Source organism: Dermacentor andersoni, chromosome 2, assembly GCF_023375885.2.
Source record: "Dermacentor andersoni chromosome 2, qqDerAnde1_hic_scaffold, whole genome shotgun sequence".
NCBI classification, from domain to species: domain Eukaryota; kingdom Metazoa; phylum Arthropoda; class Arachnida; order Ixodida; family Ixodidae; genus Dermacentor; species Dermacentor andersoni.
The window spans coordinates 126,805,983-126,825,506 of NC_092815.1; the positions used below are offsets into that span (position 1 = coordinate 126,805,983).

Consider the following 19,524-nt stretch of genomic DNA (forward strand, 5'->3'; position numbering starts at 1 on the left):
GGAGTTTTCGGCGTACAGGCGACCGATAAACAGACAGATGGACGCACGGAGGAATAGGCTAGGCATACACAGCTTCGCGGTTAATGTATTCGGTTCTGAGAGCCATAACGTTTCTTCAGCGGAGTAGAACAAATCAGTCATCACGCCACCACCGTCGTATTATCGTCGTGCCGTCGTCGTTGCCTTGCTGCTGTCGTCACGCACGCAATTGCTCGTGTTACACGAACATATTCGTCCGTCTGGTAACCCTTTGCAGACGCCGAAACGGTGCTTGATAAGCAGTGCCTCGCACGATGCTTCGCTTCACATCAATTCCCACAGTGCGTAATGCATGTAACATTTGATTTTTCCCGAAAGCTTTCCCAGCAGCATAAAACTCGTGAACGCAGAACTTCTGCTATTCAAGGAAGTGCAGCAGGAATCTATGATGTGTATCATAGACCTATACAGACGGTAGTCGGTTGTGCGGCTTGGGCGTAGCCCCAATTTCGAGAGGTATTGGTGCCTTGATGAGCGCAGTCCGTGACAACTCCCCAATCGCTGCGCTATGTCTGCGAGAACAAATGGGCGAGGGCACACGGGAGGAGCCGAGCCAAAAGTTGGCCAACGCTACTGAGCCGATAGACAGTCGGCAGCATATGTATTTAAAGTTATATGCATTACATTTATATACCTAGATATATGTTTACATTACCGACATTTAGGAGCACTTAGCACACGTTACGTTGGTGACATAGTGAACAAGATTGATTGCGAGTGATGAGCACTAGAACCCATACATCCCATACAAAAAATTCCTGGCCCAGCCTGCACAAAATCATGACAGATGGCCACTAATTTACAAGTTACTAAAGAGTATATGAACAAGGTGGGTGGCATCTAAAGCTGGTGTGAATCTAAATCGGGACATTAAGTAAATTTCGCCACAATAATAAAGACGTTATCTGGGATATGATAGTACGTAGGACGGTACGTCATAAACAGTTTGCGTTCTTTTTCTACAGCAGTAACTGCGAAACAACTTGTATGAAACAAACATGTTGCACGATGAGAAAGGCGCATCGGATAATAATGGCTTAAAAGGAAATAATATCCTATCGAGTGGGAAAATGTACGGATGGCGAGGTGCCAGTCGTAATGCTGTCCGAATAGGTGACAGCTTACAGAGGCTTAATGTTAAATACAGGCCAACGCTGCATTGACATTCACGCATCAGCTCATTGTGACTCCTAAAGCCCTGGACTTTCGACGTCTTATTAGGACACCGAAGAGGAAAGAATTGGTGTAATAAGTGATAATAATTGATCAATTTAGGCTAATAAAGTATGCTTTCAAAGCATAATTGTAGTTAATTTCTCCGTAAGAGGTTTGATAATTTGATCAGGAAATGAAAGTAAGAGTTCCACCTTTTTTATTTCACGCCCATCTCCTAGTGCCGGCAAGTCAGCGTGACAACACGGTTTTCATACTAGTTGTTCGGTAAACGTTGTTGAATCTTCTGCACTTCAGTCTGACTCTTATAGATGACCATGTAGTACACCTTGAATAATTAAAGATTCGCAGTGATACAGCTGATGCCGGTTAAATCTATGTCTTCACGACGAGCTGGTGCGCGAATTTGAAGGTGGAGTTGCCACCCACCCGTGTTTCTTTCTTGCGTCTTTTCTAGCTTGCCAAGCCTCCTCTCATGGCGAGAGGGGCATTTTCGGTATGGCAGAATGGTAACACATTTCAACTGACTTTTGCTCTTTAGGGTTATCTTAAGCTTTAACCCCTTTAAAGTTGGTTATTAAGATTTCTCAAAAACTTATTCAGCGCATATTTAAGCATAGCGTGTAATGTCCTGACGGCCAAAGTTACATTGATGACTCTGTGTAGGTGATCGCGAGAAGTTTTGGAAGGTCTTTTCCAACATGTCATTCATCCCCTGAAATACGGATGCTTGGCTCAACAGGTGATATTGAGTAGACTTTGGAACAGCAATAAAATTGCACTGTGAGCAACAAGAGTTCTCTTGAGATGTGTCACGGGAGGCGGCCTCGTCTCCGGGCTCTAGAACCCGACGACGGACGCCTGTGCATTGTGATGTGAGTGAGATGTATGCGCAGAACATGTGTCGCATGTAGCACGAGCACATAATTCACTGTACACTATCATCTTCATCCGCACACACGCACGCACACACACGCGCACACATTCCTTTTCCTTCTGCTTCCCCCTTTCCGCTACGCAGAGTAGCAGGCCACATACAGAGCTCTTACAGCTGACCCATCTGTTTTTGTCCAATTAAAATGGCATTCTCTCTCTCTCTCTCTCTCTAGTAGTTTTCTATGTCAGTACTATCCTCTGTTGCTCCCAAGTTTGGCTGCTGTGGCTTCATGACCGGACAGAATCACAACGAAAATGCACAAAACTTTGTTTAATCTGGCTCGTAATAATTTAATGACTAACCATTTCATATCGTATCACTAAATCACCATTGCAATAATGCAAGTATGATGGAAACGGCATACTAAATGTTTTCGTACTCCTTGGTTTCGTTCTTTTTGTTTAGGTGCCAAACGTTCCCGATATTTCCGGAGCAGTACTAAGCTATTGTTGTAGCTCTGCGCAAACTCCACCGTTTCATCTGGAATATTCAATAAAAGTAATCACTATTGTAGCGATCTTCCGTTACAGTCCCTGAAAATTCCAATATCTTAATCATTTTATAATTTACTGGCTAGCTCCTTCTCATCTGCGTATCTAACCTTTCATGTGCGTGTCTGGTGAGAAGGGTCTCTTTCTCCAATAAAATGATTGATATTCCAGTTAAGGCTGTTCTCACCAGCTGCGTGCTTTCTATCCTGTACGGATGGCAGGCTTTATCACTGCAGCCATTTGCGTAGCTGTGTTATATGGACGGTCAAATTCAGTCTGTCATCAACCCTGATCATAAGCACTTGCAACAGCAGCGTCCTACCAAGCCCGTGCGTACCCTAACCTCGCGGTTCTTCATGCCATATACCCTGAAAGATATCCCAGTGCGAACTACCCTGCCTGTGGACTAAGGGCAACATTGGACAACCTCGCGGTTCTTCATGCCATATACCCTGAAAGATATCCCAGTGCGAACTGTCCTGCCTGTGGACTAAGGGCAACATTGGACCATGTGTTGTGGGAGTGTGAAGCCATCAGCTCCTCCTTCAGCGAGTATAGGTGGGCTGCGCTCTTGGGCAGCCCCGAACTCAACGACCAAAGCCTGGCCGTCCAGAGTGCCCGCGATCGGGCCGTCAAGCTCGGCTTGGCGGTCCCTACGTGGGACTAGCCGGGTGGTGCGGGGTCTCCCCTGCGTCTTCTCTGGACCGAAATAATGTTACTTCACTCACTCACTCACCGCACTAGCACGTTGAAAAGATGATAAATGCATATGTAGCAATGAACTACCTATGTTACACCAGCATATCGTGAGGAAATGTGTACAGAGCAGTTGTCAAAGTACACAAACAAGCACGCATCTAATAATACCTACCCTGTACCAAACACACTGGGCAGAGTGTGCCAAGTGCACGTTCAGGTGTTGTGCTGACATGTTGAGAAAAAAAAAGAGGGCATAGCTTGACAGATAGTTGGCTTGCGAAAGCTGGCTGCATGATTGTAATGCTTCCTTCTAGTTTTTATTCCTTCCTCCACGTTTGTAGCGCAGGCATTTAACTCCACGGTGTGAATACCCGCTGGTTCTTATTGAGCTGAAAGCGCGCAAATATGTATGCGAACGATCCACCGGTCTACGATATTCACGTTCCTCGACCCAACGCTCTGATGCAACAAGAGTGGCCTCTTTGCAAGAACTCTATAGACTAATATCTTGCTGGTGCAGCAAGCGGAAATGAATCACTGGAGAGCCCTCGCATCCTATATGCTCCGAGTAGCCAATATGAGATGAAGCCAGCAGTGCACTCCGCGTGGGTGCCTTCCACGCGCCTTGATCTCCCCTGGTCAAGCGCTAATGAAGAGAGCTGGGCGGGCAGTCGCTGCGCCTTTCTCTTCTCCTTATTTTGGGCGCTTGTCCGATGGGGCCGCGTTATTGGCGACGTGAGCTGCAAGGTCTAATCCCACGAATCGCGTGGTGGTGGCTCCGCTGATCCGGAAAAGCTGAGGTGCCTACGCTTACTGTTTCACGGTTAGCTTAGCGAAAGGCATTGCCGTAGGAGCTCTGTAGTGGCAGACCTCGAAAGGGCGCAGGGGCAACTCGTACGTCTGGCTATGTTCCATAACTACATTGGAGTCACGCGAGTCGCAGCAGCAGACAGCTGCGCGCTCTGCGTCTCCTACGTGAGGGTTTTTTTTTTTTTTTACCGTTGATCGAAATCTCAATGTCCAGCCTGCTTTTCTTTCATTTCTGTTTTCTTTCCTTTTTTTTCCTCTCCATCGGCGCGCAGCCTTTACATGCGACTGGGAACAGATCCCGTGAAGCCGCGCTCAGAAACAGAACTCTATACAGCCCACTGAGCTATCGTGACTGCCATCGGCAAATTGTTTCGCGCTCAATAGGTTGCGAAGATGCTTTGCAAGGATTATTATTAATAATGATCTTGTAAAAGCTTACAAACACTACATATACTCCCATGAAACATAACGAGGGTAGCTATTGTCTTATAACAGGTACATCACATCTATCCACTCAAAGCGGACAGAAACAAGGAAAGGAGAAGGGGAACGATAAAAAAAAAAAAACAGAAGATCCACGCTACAACACTTCATATGACAAAGCATCTGTGAACACTGCACACGAGGGCCTAGCACCGTAGTAGACAGAATTTCCAAGCGCGGTTCGAGGAAGATCACGTTGCTGGGACTCGCTCGGCAGTACAGAGAGCGACAACTGCTGAAAGCTTGGCATTTCTAAAAACAAGTGCTTCGCTGTGGTACCCACAAGCAGGGCAAGCATTACATGTATACGAGTAAATGCATTCATGCAGCCAAGATTGCATGCTTGACTGCGCGCATTGAGTGTAACATGGAGTCGATAGAATGGCCTCAGTGTCATGGGATGAAACTATATAGTAAATTCTGGGCGCAGCTGCGCAGCATTTACTCTTTCCTAAATTTTTTTTCAAGCTATTCCTCCGTTACGCTCTGTGAGCGTCGCTAACCCGATTAACGGTCTCGGCGAGCGGGCTGGGCTGGCCGGACTTCGGGTCGCGCCCGTACTCAATGCCGGTGCAGCCTGAAAGAGGGCTCGCCATTCTGCGCGCGCTGGCATTGAATAGAGCCTGCCCGGTGTTCATCGTGACGGCGATAGAGTGACCTGGCTTTCACTTGTGGCTCGCATTCTTTCTTTTTTCTCCTCGAGGATGGAGTTTGTTCACTGATATGGGAGCGTGCTTATATATTTCACCGCAGCGTTGTAGAAGGTGTCTTGATATTGGCTTGTCTTTTGTTGTATCAGCGGACCAAGTTTTGCTGTTATTGTTGGTATTTTGTTGTCGGTGTTGACGGTGCTTGGAAATCGTATTTACAGTAGAAAAGGTAAACTGTTTTCGCTTTCCCATCCGTCTGTCCTTCTCAAACCGTATTACGTTTTATTGCGCCTCTTCCACGGCTTGGGAAACAGTCGTTCTTGTTCGATGCAGCACGCAGACGCGGATCTGTCGAGTTATTGCGCGCCTGGTGGCGATTAAGAAATTGCGTTTACGCAAGGTTTTGGGCCAGTTTACGTAATGCTCTTGATGCGAGCCTCAGCTTTAGCATAGAGCAGACGTATATAAAGTCCTATGTCACATTGGGCAAGCGTCCTTCAGGCAAGCGTCCAAGCGTCGACATGAGGCAACATGAGAGGCTCGAATGACCTTCCGCTTGGCCGTCGGATGTGTCGTGGCATCTAGCATCTGCGGAACGATCCATAACTACTGGTAAAGTCTTTTGAGGTCTCCGGTGTAATGCAACGCGCCACGCAGGAGATTTCAGAAGCTATATATGTCGTTGCTACCTATACCGGTATGTGGCGACGTTTTCGGTTCTGTGAGCTCATAGCTTTGTAGCAAAAAGCTCATCTCCCACGCAGCGGACCCAGGTGCGAGTTGCGACCGCCTCGAGCTTCAGCGCCACAGTTTAATAAGCAAAAGTAAATTGAGAAACCAGCGAAGGGTGGTTTTGCCCCGTCTACGAATTTCAAAGTATAAGTACGGCCTTCGACGCACAATAAAGGGCTGAAACAACAACTGAGGCCTCGGTCCTTTTCTTAATTTTCATTGATTGATGACATTTCGATAGCCCAAAGGAATACTTGCGCCATGAGCGACAATGTAGTGTGAGTAAGCTGATAAATTTTTGGCCCTGTAATTCTCTACGTATTATATACGCTACGCTAGGCTGATACTCAACATTTTCTTTATTTATGCACGGGAAACATACACTAGTCTATAGTAGCGTTTATGATACGCTAGAGCTAAGTTTCAGTTGTGGAAAGTTCAGGAATAAAGCTACTAATTTAATAATTACTATACTCAGACAACGTTTCAGTTTCCATTTTTCGCGAACATGTACTGTTCATGACGAGAAATAAATGTAAACAAGTTGTTCTAATTTTCATTGAGGTGAAATTGTGTGCGGAAACTACAGAGGCATAATGCGCGCACCACGAAGGCGTCTCTCAGCGACCACTATGCACACACAACTTGCGTCAACTAACTCCATAATATCACTGGAAATTTTCTGATTTCGTCATGCTACGGGTTTCTCTGCCATCCTCGACTGCGCTTGACTTGCCTTGACACCCGTTCGGTTGCACCAGTAAACTACCGGCTCCTCGCCTTATGCATTGCATGTTCTGCTCAACTCCATTTATTTCTGTTGATCCTAACTAGACCACCACCGACTCCTTTACGTTCTCTATTTCACGGCGCTGTCTTGCTGTCTCTTAACGGTCCATCGCTCGTTGCACCATCCTTAACTATTTTCAAACATCGTTTTTTTGTAACCTTCGAGTTTCTGTCCTATATTTCAGTGTCGGTTAAAGGCAACATTTGTACTCTTTTCATTTAAACGTGAGCGGTAAGCTGCCGGTCGCTATTTGGCAATGCCTGCCGAGATCTGCTCAACTGGGCAGATCCTAGCTTGGCGGGGAATCTGCCCTCTCCCAGCTGTCCTCGCAATCCTACCGCACCCCTTGCGGAGTTGTCCCAGACTGCATTCATCAAGGCACCATTGCCTATCGAAATTGAGGCTACGTCCAAGCGGCCCGCCTTGCCACCATCTGTTAATACGTGTGTCGTATACTGTGTGCCCAGCTAGCGTTAGCCAAGCTGTTCAACGAAAACAAAGATTTAGAGAACGCGGTGGATGATACAGTTATAAAACCTACGGTAATCCTTGTCAGAGGTCTGGCGATCGAACTTGCACGGTGAATTTGTAATCGTTCTTTTTTTTTTTTTTTGAACAGCTTGGCGAGCGTTAGCTGGGACACCCTATGTGATCTCCGCCAGATTCCTGCTTGATTGTAGAGCAAAAAAAAAAGCAAGGGGTTGTTTGTAGCTAGATACATAAGATATTTCGAACGCTTTATACCACAGAGCAAAATTTCAAGAATAAGGAAAAAAAGGAAGAGAAAAAGTCATCAGCGAACGATCTCATCCCTTCCCCCGATACTCTCGCTGGACGACGTACTCCGTCTCTCTTCGTCGATGTGCATGGAACCCGACGCCAAATGGGAGGCTAGCGTCGTTGGGCGCGCATACTATGCTCACGCCATAAGTCCATCATGACTGTAGCACGCACTATCGTTTCTGCAGCAAAACTGTTTCAAAACGGGGCTTAAAGCACTCTACCTCGATGGCTTCGCACTTAAGTCTAGGATTTGCCGGTAGCTTAGCGCTGTTTGTTTGAGTGGGGCCTGCCGTTAGAGCAATTGTCGTTGTGGCAACTACATTTCGGCACGAACGTTTGTTGTTTTCAACAGTCGCCGCGGCAACGACCGTGCCCCTTCTCAGTTTCAGTGTGAGCGCCTGGTATTCTTGAAGAAAAGAGCGCTACGAAGACGCGGACTAAAAGAGGAACATGTACGACGGACAAGGCGCTTTTTGTCCGCGTCTTCGTAGAGCTCTTTTCTTCAAGTATGCAAAACGAACTCGCCCACATCAAGCTTCTGCGCCTTGTATTACATGTATTTCAAATATTTTGTATACATGCCACAAGCAGCTTCTTCTCTGTCCCTTTCCTTTCAGTGAAGAATGCCTGATCGTCACTGTGATGCTGGTTGGTCACAGTTGTTTATTCGTAATTTTTTTGCAGGCTACAAAGACAAAAGGCTGGTAATACGCCTATTTGGGCGGCGTCACTGCTGCACTTACATGCCCTTACATACACCCTCACACGACTGGTTCAACTGGTTAGACACAAAGCACATTAATCGAGAGAGAGAGACAGAGAGAGAGAGAGAAGAATACAGGAAGGCAGGGATGTTAACCAGTCAATAGTCTGGATGGCTACCCTACAGTGGGGGATGGGAGAAGGGGAAGAGAAAGAAGCGAGAGAGAAGGTGTAGGTAAGTGTACGGACAGCACTTCAGTTAAAGTCGCTCGAGCAAACCAGAAGTTCTGAGAAAACACAAAAGTGCCTTCACTGCCTTCTGAGCCGATGATCGGTCGGTACGGTGCTCTAATATTGTCTGCTCACTCAGAGGACGATCATCTAGTTTCCTCAATGTGTTGGACAAATACTGTCTTTGTGCTTGAAATTGAGGACAATGGAACAATAAGTGGTCAATGTTCTCCTCGCATCCGCAAACATCACATGCAGGACTATCAGCCATTCCAATTAGTGCTGAGCACTAATTGGTATACTTAACTGGTGTCGGGCTCTCCGGTGATCACATTAATCGAAAGTACAAAAAAGGATATGACGCAATCAAAAGTGACAGAAGAATGGAAAAGTTGAGACCGCTTTATAGGTATCTTGAATATCATATCCGTGACAGTAAGAGCTAAATGTACAGAGCATACCTAACAGTGCAAAGCAACAGCTGGTCATGTTTAACAGAAGACATAACAACTGTAGTTGCAGGAATAGAAAATTTAAACTACCACAAAGCTATGTTATAAGCTCTCCGCTTTTTGTTTAAGGCTATGTTGTAAGTCGTTCTTTCTTCGCAATGACAAGTTATCGCATGCACTATGTGTGGGTGTAACAGGTGTAGCGTGTATAACAGAAGGAAAAATCCTTCCGATGCACTCGTGGAAGAGCAAGCTGGGTTAGCGCAGCTTTTCCTTAGTCTCAATAAACGGATGTTCTGACATTAACCATGTTTAAAGTCACATAGGCCGAAAGTAAATGTAGATGTTCAAAGAACGTTCCGAATATTCCAACCAGAAATGAGAAGGAACCACCGATGTTGTCATCAGTCGCTGTAACATCTCAGCAACAGGAAGAAATTAGTTATTGCACATAGGTTATAACAATCCTCCTGGTTCCGTATTAACAAAAAGTTGACTGGCACATCAGCATACGCCAAAGAGGGCGAAGGCGAAAGCCTGCGCCCTCAAGAGACATTCATTAAGTTACTTGACATTGTCATTCGAACGGGTTGTTACTTCTTATTACTTGTTTTCTCCCACCAGATGTCATGGGTTCGAGTGCATTAATTGATGCTGCCCTAATTAACGGTTCTTTAAGTAACTTCGCCCTCATTAACACCAAAAGTCGTGGGTTCGACTCCCACCAAAGGTCGAGGGTGACTCCCAGCGAAGGTCGTGGGTTCGAGCGTCTTGATGAACTCTATATTAAGGAACAGGGCCTTCATTATCTTCGCTTTAACACCAAAAGCCGTTGGTTCAACTCCCACATAAGCTTTAGGGCTCGACTCCCACGAATGATCGTGGGTTCGAGTGCCTAAATTAACTCTATCTTAATGAACTTTGCCTTTTTGTTTGGCATGATGAGCGGCATCGGAGCCAGCTTGGGAGAATACGATGAAGAACACGCGAGCAGTGGCACGAGCGCATCTTTGCGCGAGGCGAGCTCACATGACTTTCTGTACGGCACGCCGCGCTTTCAAGGTCACCGTCTGATGAGACCTTTAAGGCTTTCGCCTTATAAAGCTCTTACGATAGAATTTTTCATAAGACCAAACGCCAGCAAGCCATGATGGTTCACATATAATCAGACAAGGCAGCACGCCTATGGAAAAAAAAGTGCAGGGCACTTAGGTATCCCTAAGGGGATCAATACGGAAGCATTGCGACGTCTTTCCAATGAGGACCCGTTTTACGAAACGTAATGGTGTTGTTTTCACCTTTCCCTCTTATCATTTCCCTATCACTTCTCTATCATTTCTCGCATCACATTCTTCGACCTCGTTTGCGTACTTGCGTGGACGTCCAAAGGAGCCAGGCGCAGCTACTGCCTGTGAAGCCGAAGTAGACGGGTCGTCCATATATAAGCGCACGAAAGAACTCACCGAAATAGCCGTACCGACTGGCAGTGGGTCAGTGCCTTCAGCGCCTTCCCAGAGGGAGGGTCACAATGGGAACGCTGGCACGATGAGCGGCATCGGAGGCAGCTGTGCAAGAAAGCGACGACGAACGCGCGAATAGTGGCACGAGCGCGTCTCTGTGACCACGTGACCTTTCGTACCATCTCTGGACACGCCGCCTGATTTTCCGCTTCATGAGCCATATAAGTATTTTGCATTAAAAGCACTCACAAACAAAAATCTTCGTAAATTCGCCCCCAGTTAATGCGATACCATTGTTTCATCGTTTTACAATTACAGGCTGTTGTAGCCTATATGTACTGTCAGAACCAACTCCTTGGCGGGTGTCATGCACAACCTTTTGTCGGCAGATTTTATCCGCTGGTACTAGTACTCCAGAAAGGCAGCGCAGGTATCACACGAGGACGAGGTTTTCTCTATAGCTAATACCCGCAGTTATGCATGCAGTCTTAGCCACGCATGCACGCAGCTTGGCTCATGACGTTAAACGGAGTGAAAGTGATGCATCTTATAGCTGTTTCGTTTTTTTTTTTTACATATGTCAGTATTACCTTGCCGGCCTAGATCTCTATGCGAAGCATTCTTGTGTGAACGTCGGGTGTTTTGAGCGTGTCTATCAAACTAGCTTCCTTCGCCGGCGGGGCTGGTGGTGCCTAAGTTATGTGCTCGTGTTCGCGCTGCCATCGTGGTCGCGGCATCGTCGTCATTCTAGCTCCGTCATACAGCTCTCGCCTCTAATTCTCGCGTACTACTTGCGCCAACCCAGCTATAGCGCGCTTGAGAAGATCCAGGTATGTCGGCCGCGGAACACCGAATGTTGGTTCCTCCGCACGAACAGCGATTCAGTAGCGAGTTTCCCACTCCGTGCACGCCAACCAGCTCCAGACGCTCACAGAGACGCTCTTGGAAAGGGGGACGTGTCCGGAATGATCGAGCAGCTAGGCAAGTCCGCTTTCTTTCTGACCCTCAGCATGTCCGAGCTCCACGATGAGCACCTGCTCTGGGTCACAGAGAGAGTCAGAGATCCGGTCGAAGCGCGCCGTCGCAGAGTCGATGCCCTAGCCAGCTACGTGCAAAATGCGTCTCATAACTTCGATTCCCACAGTAGGTGGTATCTGCATAATTTTCTTTATTTATTCATTACTATTACATTTTTCTTTTTGCTTTCAGAAAAAGGCTTATTGTTATTCTCGTTCAGCTCATTGCCTGTTTTCTTCCCTAGCAGCATTGGCAGGAAGGAACGGAGAGAAAGTGCAATGTGTGTAATCCAATGCATGCAGCCAATCAATGCGTGTCATCTAATGTGCAGCCACCAGCCGCAGTGCCACGCGGCTGAATGTGAAAGTTACGATTGCGACTCAAAATGTACCAGGATCGTACAGGGAACGTATACGTTTGCAACGGCGACCTAATAAACTAAAACATTCTGGAGTAAACATTTTTTACTCAAAACGCACGGAAACCAGAATAGCACATAATTTATTGAAGTTATATCCCAAGTGTTACAGGCACGGAACGTTTGCAGAACTTTCTCCCTCTTTCTCTTCTTTTTTTGTTCTTGCCTTATCATGCAACATCCCGCTTTAACTTCCGTTTGCGTTGGAACTGATATACATTTGTAGACGCGTCGTTCGAGAATAGGCATAGGGGCGGTGAAAATTTGCGAAATTGTTTCATGAAAACCCATATATTGCATATACACTCGTAACGCCAGGCTTGACGAATTCAATGCTTAGGAAGACAGGAAAGCGGGGTTGCTCTTTCGAATGCTAGCTTCAGGCTTTCGCTGAACAGTTTAATAACAATAGTAGCTGCGATGCAAAGGTCGAATATTATTAGTTCATTGTGCTTTCATATCTCTTTTTCGTTTTTAGCTTTTTCACATACGACTTTTTCGCGCACGCCTGTAGAGGTTCTCGTAAAACGATCGCACACTTAACTGGTGCGTTTCTTTGAGAATAATCTGGAATCCAGAGGTACGTAATAAACTTACGGAAGTTAAGAAGATACCGAAGAAATCGAGTTGCTATTTGGAATCCTCTGACTTAGTACTAAGCGCTAGCTGTCCCGAAAAGCAGCCCGCGACAAATATAAACAAATTTCACTCAAGTAAAGACTAGCGGGTAGGGAGACGGGCGCCGGCGGTGGGATAAACACGGATCGAACCGCGGAGCAGGTGGTGCGATGAAGGAATAGTCATCGTCCACAAACGGCTCTACTGGAGCTGGTATGGTAGAGCTCAGATTACGTCTCCAATAAGGACGGCTGTCAAGACAGTGCAGACCGAAGAGAAGGTGACGAAGGAGTGCTACTGGAATTTGCTATGGAAAAATATCTCTTCAACCATTAAGCGAGACGAAAGTGTGGAGCACATGTGGAGGCACCTTCATCGCACGCGCCTCTAGGTGCCGCATGTGCGTCCGATCCATGTACGCGTAGCTGTGCCGCGTTGAAGGCAAGGCACAGGCGCTCGCGCCGTTCTTCTAGGGACGATGTGACCCAGTGAGGAAAGCGACAAAGCGTAAGGCGGAGTGTCAGTACTAGAAACGTGAATGTCCCATGCTCACAAAGATAATGTTAAACAACATGTGTAGAAACCATCGACGGTAATAATCAGTGTAAGCGAATATCCCGAACGAGCGAAAGAACAAGCGACCGAGTGAACGAGCGTTCTCCTTGCGGAGTCCGATCACCGACCAACCATAAAAACGAGCGAAAACGGCAAAAAAAAAAAAGGATATGGGGTTAGTTCTTGTTTGTTTTTTGAAGAAGAAGCAAGACGTAGTTCCGATTTCTGTCTGCCGTAAATAAAAAAGCATACGTAGAAATATGGCAGGAGAATAACAAAGGTAATGGAATACGGTGAGAAAAGCGATAATACTGCAGCCGCGGCGTGCATGCCAGGTTCTGAAACGATCGAAATTGTAATCGATGGACCCCGCCATCGATTCCGGCGTTGCAACGCGTGAAGGTACAGACGGACTGATGCCATACCAGATGGAGTTTTAAGCTGGAGAAGATATATCGGCAGGCGCGAAAAAGGATGGTCGAAGGCGATAGAAGCGCGATAAGGAAGCGCAGAAAAAGAAAGGTCGTGGAAAATCAAACCACGAAATCAAACACTCGTTCAGGTGGCGTGCAATCCAGATTGGCCTCCTGGCGCACTTTAGAGATTGCAAAGGTGTTGCTATGCGACAATCGTGTCCTGTCTGCATGGACTCAAGAATTTATTTTGGTGCTTCCCATGCGCACGTTATGCAGTTGTTCCTTCTTCTCTACGATTCCATCGGTGGTGCGATCATAAAGTCACAGATGTGTATAATCTGAAAGCTTGCGTACTGTCATTATACGCTCTTTCTATGAATCTTCACCTTGATAAAATGCTCAGGTCGTGCGTTTGTTGCGCGACTTTCTTTGTTGCTCGCGATCACTGTCTTGTAAAGATGGTGCATAGTACAACTTGTTCATTTTAGTTTTACTTTTCTTATTTATTTATTTTTTCATTGTGTGCAGAATACATAGCGCAAATTAGCTTCACCACGTGGATTGATTACCTGTGTAAAGGCGGACGTTATTTGCACGAGAACACGCGATATCTAGCTATATAATCAGAAAAAGGTTCACTAATTAGCTAGCTTTGAGGCGCATGTTGTACTTGCGAAATTGAAGTTGTGACGTCATATTTGCCTAGCAGAAATTCTAAAGTTAGCAGCACTTTCGTGTTATGAGGCCTTAGAATCTGCTACGAATCACATTGGCATTCCAATTAATAGTTTTGCAAAAGCGAACATCAAGCATTCAAGGATGATATTTCTGAAACTTCAATGCTTCTTCAATCGATTTATGGGGACAAACATAGCTAGAGTTACTGCTAAGCCAAGCTTCAGTTTCGCATCTGCTGCATGTGCCGTAACGGTAATAACTCTCAAGTTTATTAACAACTTTAACAAATATTCCACCTTGTTATTCAGATGTTTGATGTAGTGTCTATCCACTTCTTGAGAAAATCCGCATGAGCCGACAAAATAGCGTTACACGCTCCATGCGATTTTTCAAACGTTTGTAGGAACTAAACAGAAAAAAGAAGGCAAGCTCCACTACAGTTGACCTCTACCTAAAGCCAAGCATTCTTGGAGCGATTCGATCATGAAACATTGTGTGTGTAGGAAGTGTAGTTTAAATGATTTTTATGCAGTTATTGTAGACAGGCTGGATGCCTATTTACATGCAGCAGGTCACATGTATATTGTTTGTTTAGAGAGAGAGCAAATAATAAATTAAAGGCAGGGAGGTTAACCAGGACTGAGCCAAGCTGGCTACCCTACACTGGGGAGAAGGAAAAGTGGACGGAAATAATAAAAGAAGAAGGGAAAGTCCACTGGGGATATCGATCGCTCACTCATTCCGGATCACAGACAGTGACTCAATCCGGTAGCTTTCAATTATTGCAGCAGCGCTTTTGTGGCCTTTCGTAGCTCCGATAGACGAGGTCATGGTCCCAACATCTTGTTCAAGGTTAACGGTTTTCTATATAATGGATTTAGAGCTGTGCAGACGTCATGTCTTTCATTTTCAAAAGATGGGCAGTAGCACAGTAGATGTTCGATAGTGTCGTGTTGCACTCGTGGTGTTTTTAGCACACGAGCGTAAGGCTCGGGTGCTCGAGTTCCTGTGCTTGAATCCTGCCATTGGACAACTTTATTAATGTAAATTTAATTATTTATAACACCGTACTTTCTTTAACTTTTGAATTCGCAGAATTACAAAGCCGTTTGAAGCCAAAAGGATGAAGTTTAGCAATTCCATGTACTAACTCTAACTACCAATTCCACGTTGGCTAAATCACCCTGCGTGCAGCTCCCGCAGACGTTAGCGCCACAGTTCCCTCTTGTCATTGTACGAAACCTTGTGCTTGAAACTCGTAAAGTACTGCTTCGCTGCGCCGTTTCTAGATGGCGCCATCCGTTGAATGCTTTCGGCGTTACAGATACGTACGAAGAAGTGTCTGGAACTCGGCAAGAAAGCTTCGCGCTATAGAATTGCGGCAGCTACCATCCCCGCTGAACGGGACGTGATACGAAGTATTAGCCATTTGGTTAGAAAAAGGGTCGCCACGAACCGGGTTAATTTTCTGGGGCGAAACTGCAGCCGCGTTTACGAAGTGTTCACGAACTGGTCATATGTGCAGCGGGAATGGCATAGTGTTGCTTGGGCAAACACGGAATAGGCGGGAAATGTCAATGCAAGACGATCAGCAAAACGGGAACGAGGTGAAAGACGGAGCCAAGATTTCGACAAGTGGACTTGTCTTCCTCTTGGACTTGGAAAAGTCAAGTCCACTTGTCGAAACGTTGGCTCCAGCTTTCACCTGGTTCTCGTTTTAGTCACAGTCATGCTAAGAAGATGAAATGTTTTATTGCATTGATATTTTAGAGGCGCTAGTGTACATTAAGGCACCTTGACATTATACGTTAACATTAAATTATTTAACGCTCATTGGTTCATTGATTTCTTAGATTAGCAGTGCTCACGCTCGGGGATCCGTTTTGGCTCCGGTAGGGCAGCGCGTGCCTCAGACGTCCGAGCCGCGTAACGACGACAAGCGGCCTCGACACGCTGACGCTTGAATTCCTAGAACTGGCGTGAGGTGAGAAGCTTCTTGGGGCGACGCATATTGGCGGGAAATAGCCCTGTAGAATGACGTAGAGACTCGACGCAGCTCCTACGGCGCACTGAAGCACGAAAAAGCGAGCATCTTTTACAGAGGCTTCTGACGTCACTTACACGCGCCTGCGACGTCTAGTGCCAAGCGTCACCTAGATTGGAAGCCATCTAGGGCTAACATCAGAGTCAACAATCGCGACTTCTGGGCAAACTCCGGCGCGCTTTCCCGGGAAGCCGAGAGCGGATGTGTCTAGCGGTAATTGATTGCGTACTGTTTCGCCGGCACTTGGAACACTATCTTCCGGATTAGCCCGCGTACTTGGAGTGCACCATCTTCGGCATCGGTCCATATTTTTGGTTAGACAGATGTCAGTTGACGGGAAAAGATGAGCTAAACTCGAGAAGAACGCTTCTCATCGAAACACATGAACCATTCCACTCTGTGAAGGTGGGTGACCAGCGAAGCCGTTTAGCACTCGACACAGAGGTGACACAGAATTCTACCACGATAGCGTTATGCAGCCCGTGTCGCAGCAAATCCGGCGTAAAAAAAAATTTTTTTCGAACCACCCATACCCAATCCATTTATGTGACGCAAGGAATTTACTGAATTAATCGAATTTCTCAAGCTAAATTACGTGGAAAAATCGCAAACTACGACACACACACAACCTATAGGCATGATAGCTCTCGAATTATAATTTGATTAAACGAGAAAACATAATTCCGTTACGCGAAAACTTAATAAAAAATTCGAGGACGCTTAAGCTTCGACTTCAAGAGTGGAACACGACAGCGTTCCCATCGACCCGCTAAGGGGTGTAAGACAATGCGCTACGGCGCAGGGATCACTTATGAGGCGCCCCGCATCGGACTTTGCACCCACCAATCACGCGGTGAGCGCCGAGCAACGCAGCGTTCGGCTCGACAACGAAACGTGCGCCTGAGCAAGCGGAACGAACCAAAGAACACGATGTCTCGGAGGGAGAAACGATCTACGCGAGCCAAACGTCGTGATCGGCACGGACAGCAGGGCCGCGACGCGCCATGAAGGCCGACGCGATCATGGGGCTGACGCCTCGATAAGATCGGCCTCTATCTCGCTTGGGAGCACCACGCAGACGCATGACTCCTCGGAAGAGAGAGAGAAATAACGTTTATTTGCACCCGCAAAAAGAGCCCCGAGGAGGCAAGAGTCTTCCTGTCTCTTCGGCTTACTCCTCCCCTTTCAGCTGGCTGATGCTCCTTGGAGCTCAGCGGTGTCCAGAGCCATGCGGATGACTTCTCTTTGGTCATCTTCCTTCGAGCTGGTCATTAAAGTCTCCCAGGATTGTCTATCCCTATCTGGTTTATTGTATCTAGGACATGTCCATAGTATGTGGATCATGTCCGCCTTTGCCCCGCAGTGTTTGCAACTCATGACCTCAATGCTATCGTGCCATCTCTTCAGAATGTAGGGGTTGCAGATCACCCCCGCTTGGAGTTGCCTCCATGTTATCTCTTCTTGCTTACTTAGGTTCTTATGCGCCTCTGGCAGTGTTTTCCTTCCCATTCTATAATAATCGAGAATTTCGCTGTAAGTGTTTATACCTTCCTCTTTTTGTAGGGGCTCCCTGGCTGTAGAGGCTGCATTGGTGGACCGGTAAATAAGCTCTCGGGCCAATGCATGCGCTTTCTCATTGCCGGGCAAGCCTTCGTGGGCAGGAGTCCATATAAGGTTCACTAATTCTTCTGGAATTGGTCCTTTCTCCAATATGTTGAGCGCCTCCTAGGAGATTCTCCCTGCGGTATAATTCCTGATAGCTGTTTTGGAATCTGGCACTATGATTTTCACCCCTTTTTGAGTCAAAGCTAGGGCTATGGCCACCTCCTCTGCAACCTCCACACTGTTTTGCGGGGTACTGCAGCTCTTTGAGTTCTCACCGTTAGCCTGTGTCGTCACTGAGACAAAACCTGGTCTGCTTTCATATTCTGCTGCATCCGTGTAGAACACCCGTTGCTGTTTATCTAGTGACTTTTGTAACGCTTTAACCCTGTCTTTCCTCCTGTCCTGGTGGTGACTGCGATGCATATTCTTCGGGAGTGGTGGTATGCGTATCCTGTCTCTGATTTGTGACGGGATGGCTCCCGTGTTTCTTACTTTGTTGTTAGTTTTGTATCCTAGTTTCGCTAGAATTCTCAGACCACCTCTGCTTCGCATTAGTCTCTGTTGCTGGGAGACTAGTGTGGCTTCGATCAACTCTTCTAGGGTGTTTGAAATGCCCATGTTTAGTATCCTCTGCGTAGATGTGCATGGTGGCAGGTTTAGGGCTGTTTTAACTCCTTTCCTAATGAGGATTTCTATTTTGTTTTTCTCGGCCCTTGTTAGTTTAAGGTACGGTGTTGCGTATGTGATCTTGCTGATCGCGAAGGACTGTATTATCCTTAATAGGTTAGCCTCCCTCATGCCTGCCTTCTTGTTGGCTATTCTTCGGAGGAGTCGGCATGTTTGGCTTACGCTCATTGCAAGCTTTCTAATCGTTTCCGTATTTCTTTCATTGTCCTGAATGTGCATGCCTAGCACACGTATAGCTTTTACGTTTGGAATCGCGTCCCCATTAACAGTGAGTTTTATCCCGTGGTTAGGGATTTTCTTTCGCATTTTCTGTGGACTGATGAAGAGAGCCTCCGACTTCGTAGCTGAACATTTAAGTCCGGCTTTTTCTAAGTGCTCTTCAATTATATTGATGGCCTTTTGCAGCGTTTCTTCTATGTGGGCGTCACTGCCTCTATTTATCCATAGGGTGATGTCGTCCGCATAGATCGTATGTTCTAGCCCCTGTAAGTCCTTAAGTTTGTGCGGGAGTCCAATCATTACTATGTTAAAGAGAGTGGGTGAGAGCACAGAGCCCTGCGGTGTCCCCTTATTACTGAGCACTATCCCTTTCTCCTCGTTACCCCCTAGACTGACCGTTACTGTTCTGTCAGTCAGAAAGTCCTTTATATACTCGTAGGTACGTCTCCCTACGTTTAGGCTATTCAATTGTTCTAAGATTGCCCTGTGGTCTACGTTGTCAAATGCTTTGGCCACGTCTAAGCCAACGATGGCTTTCGTGTCCTTCGTTTTGTGGTCGATAATTTGCTCTTTAAGCTGTAGCATGACATCGCACGCAGATAGGTGTGCTCTGAAGCCTATCATTGTGTCAGGGTATATGTCTTGGTCTTCCAAGTATCTGCTGATTCTAGATTGTATCACATGTTCCATTAGTTTCCCGACGCATGACGTGAGGGATATTGGTCTGAGGTTTTCGAGACTGAGCTTTTTCCCCGGTTTTGGAATTAGGACTAATTTAGCCTCCTTCCATTCTTTGGGGATTTTACCTTTCTCCCAACACTCTTGCATAAAATTC

At 46.5% G+C, this 19,524-nt stretch overlaps 1 protein-coding gene across 2 annotated transcripts in view; it reads left to right on the forward strand.

Annotated features, from left to right (window-relative positions):
* Positions 1-19,524, forward strand: part of Epac (Exchange protein directly activated by cAMP) — a 794,549-nt gene that overhangs the window by 318,966 nt on the left and 456,059 nt on the right. The gene's annotated exons all lie outside the window — the stretch shown is intronic.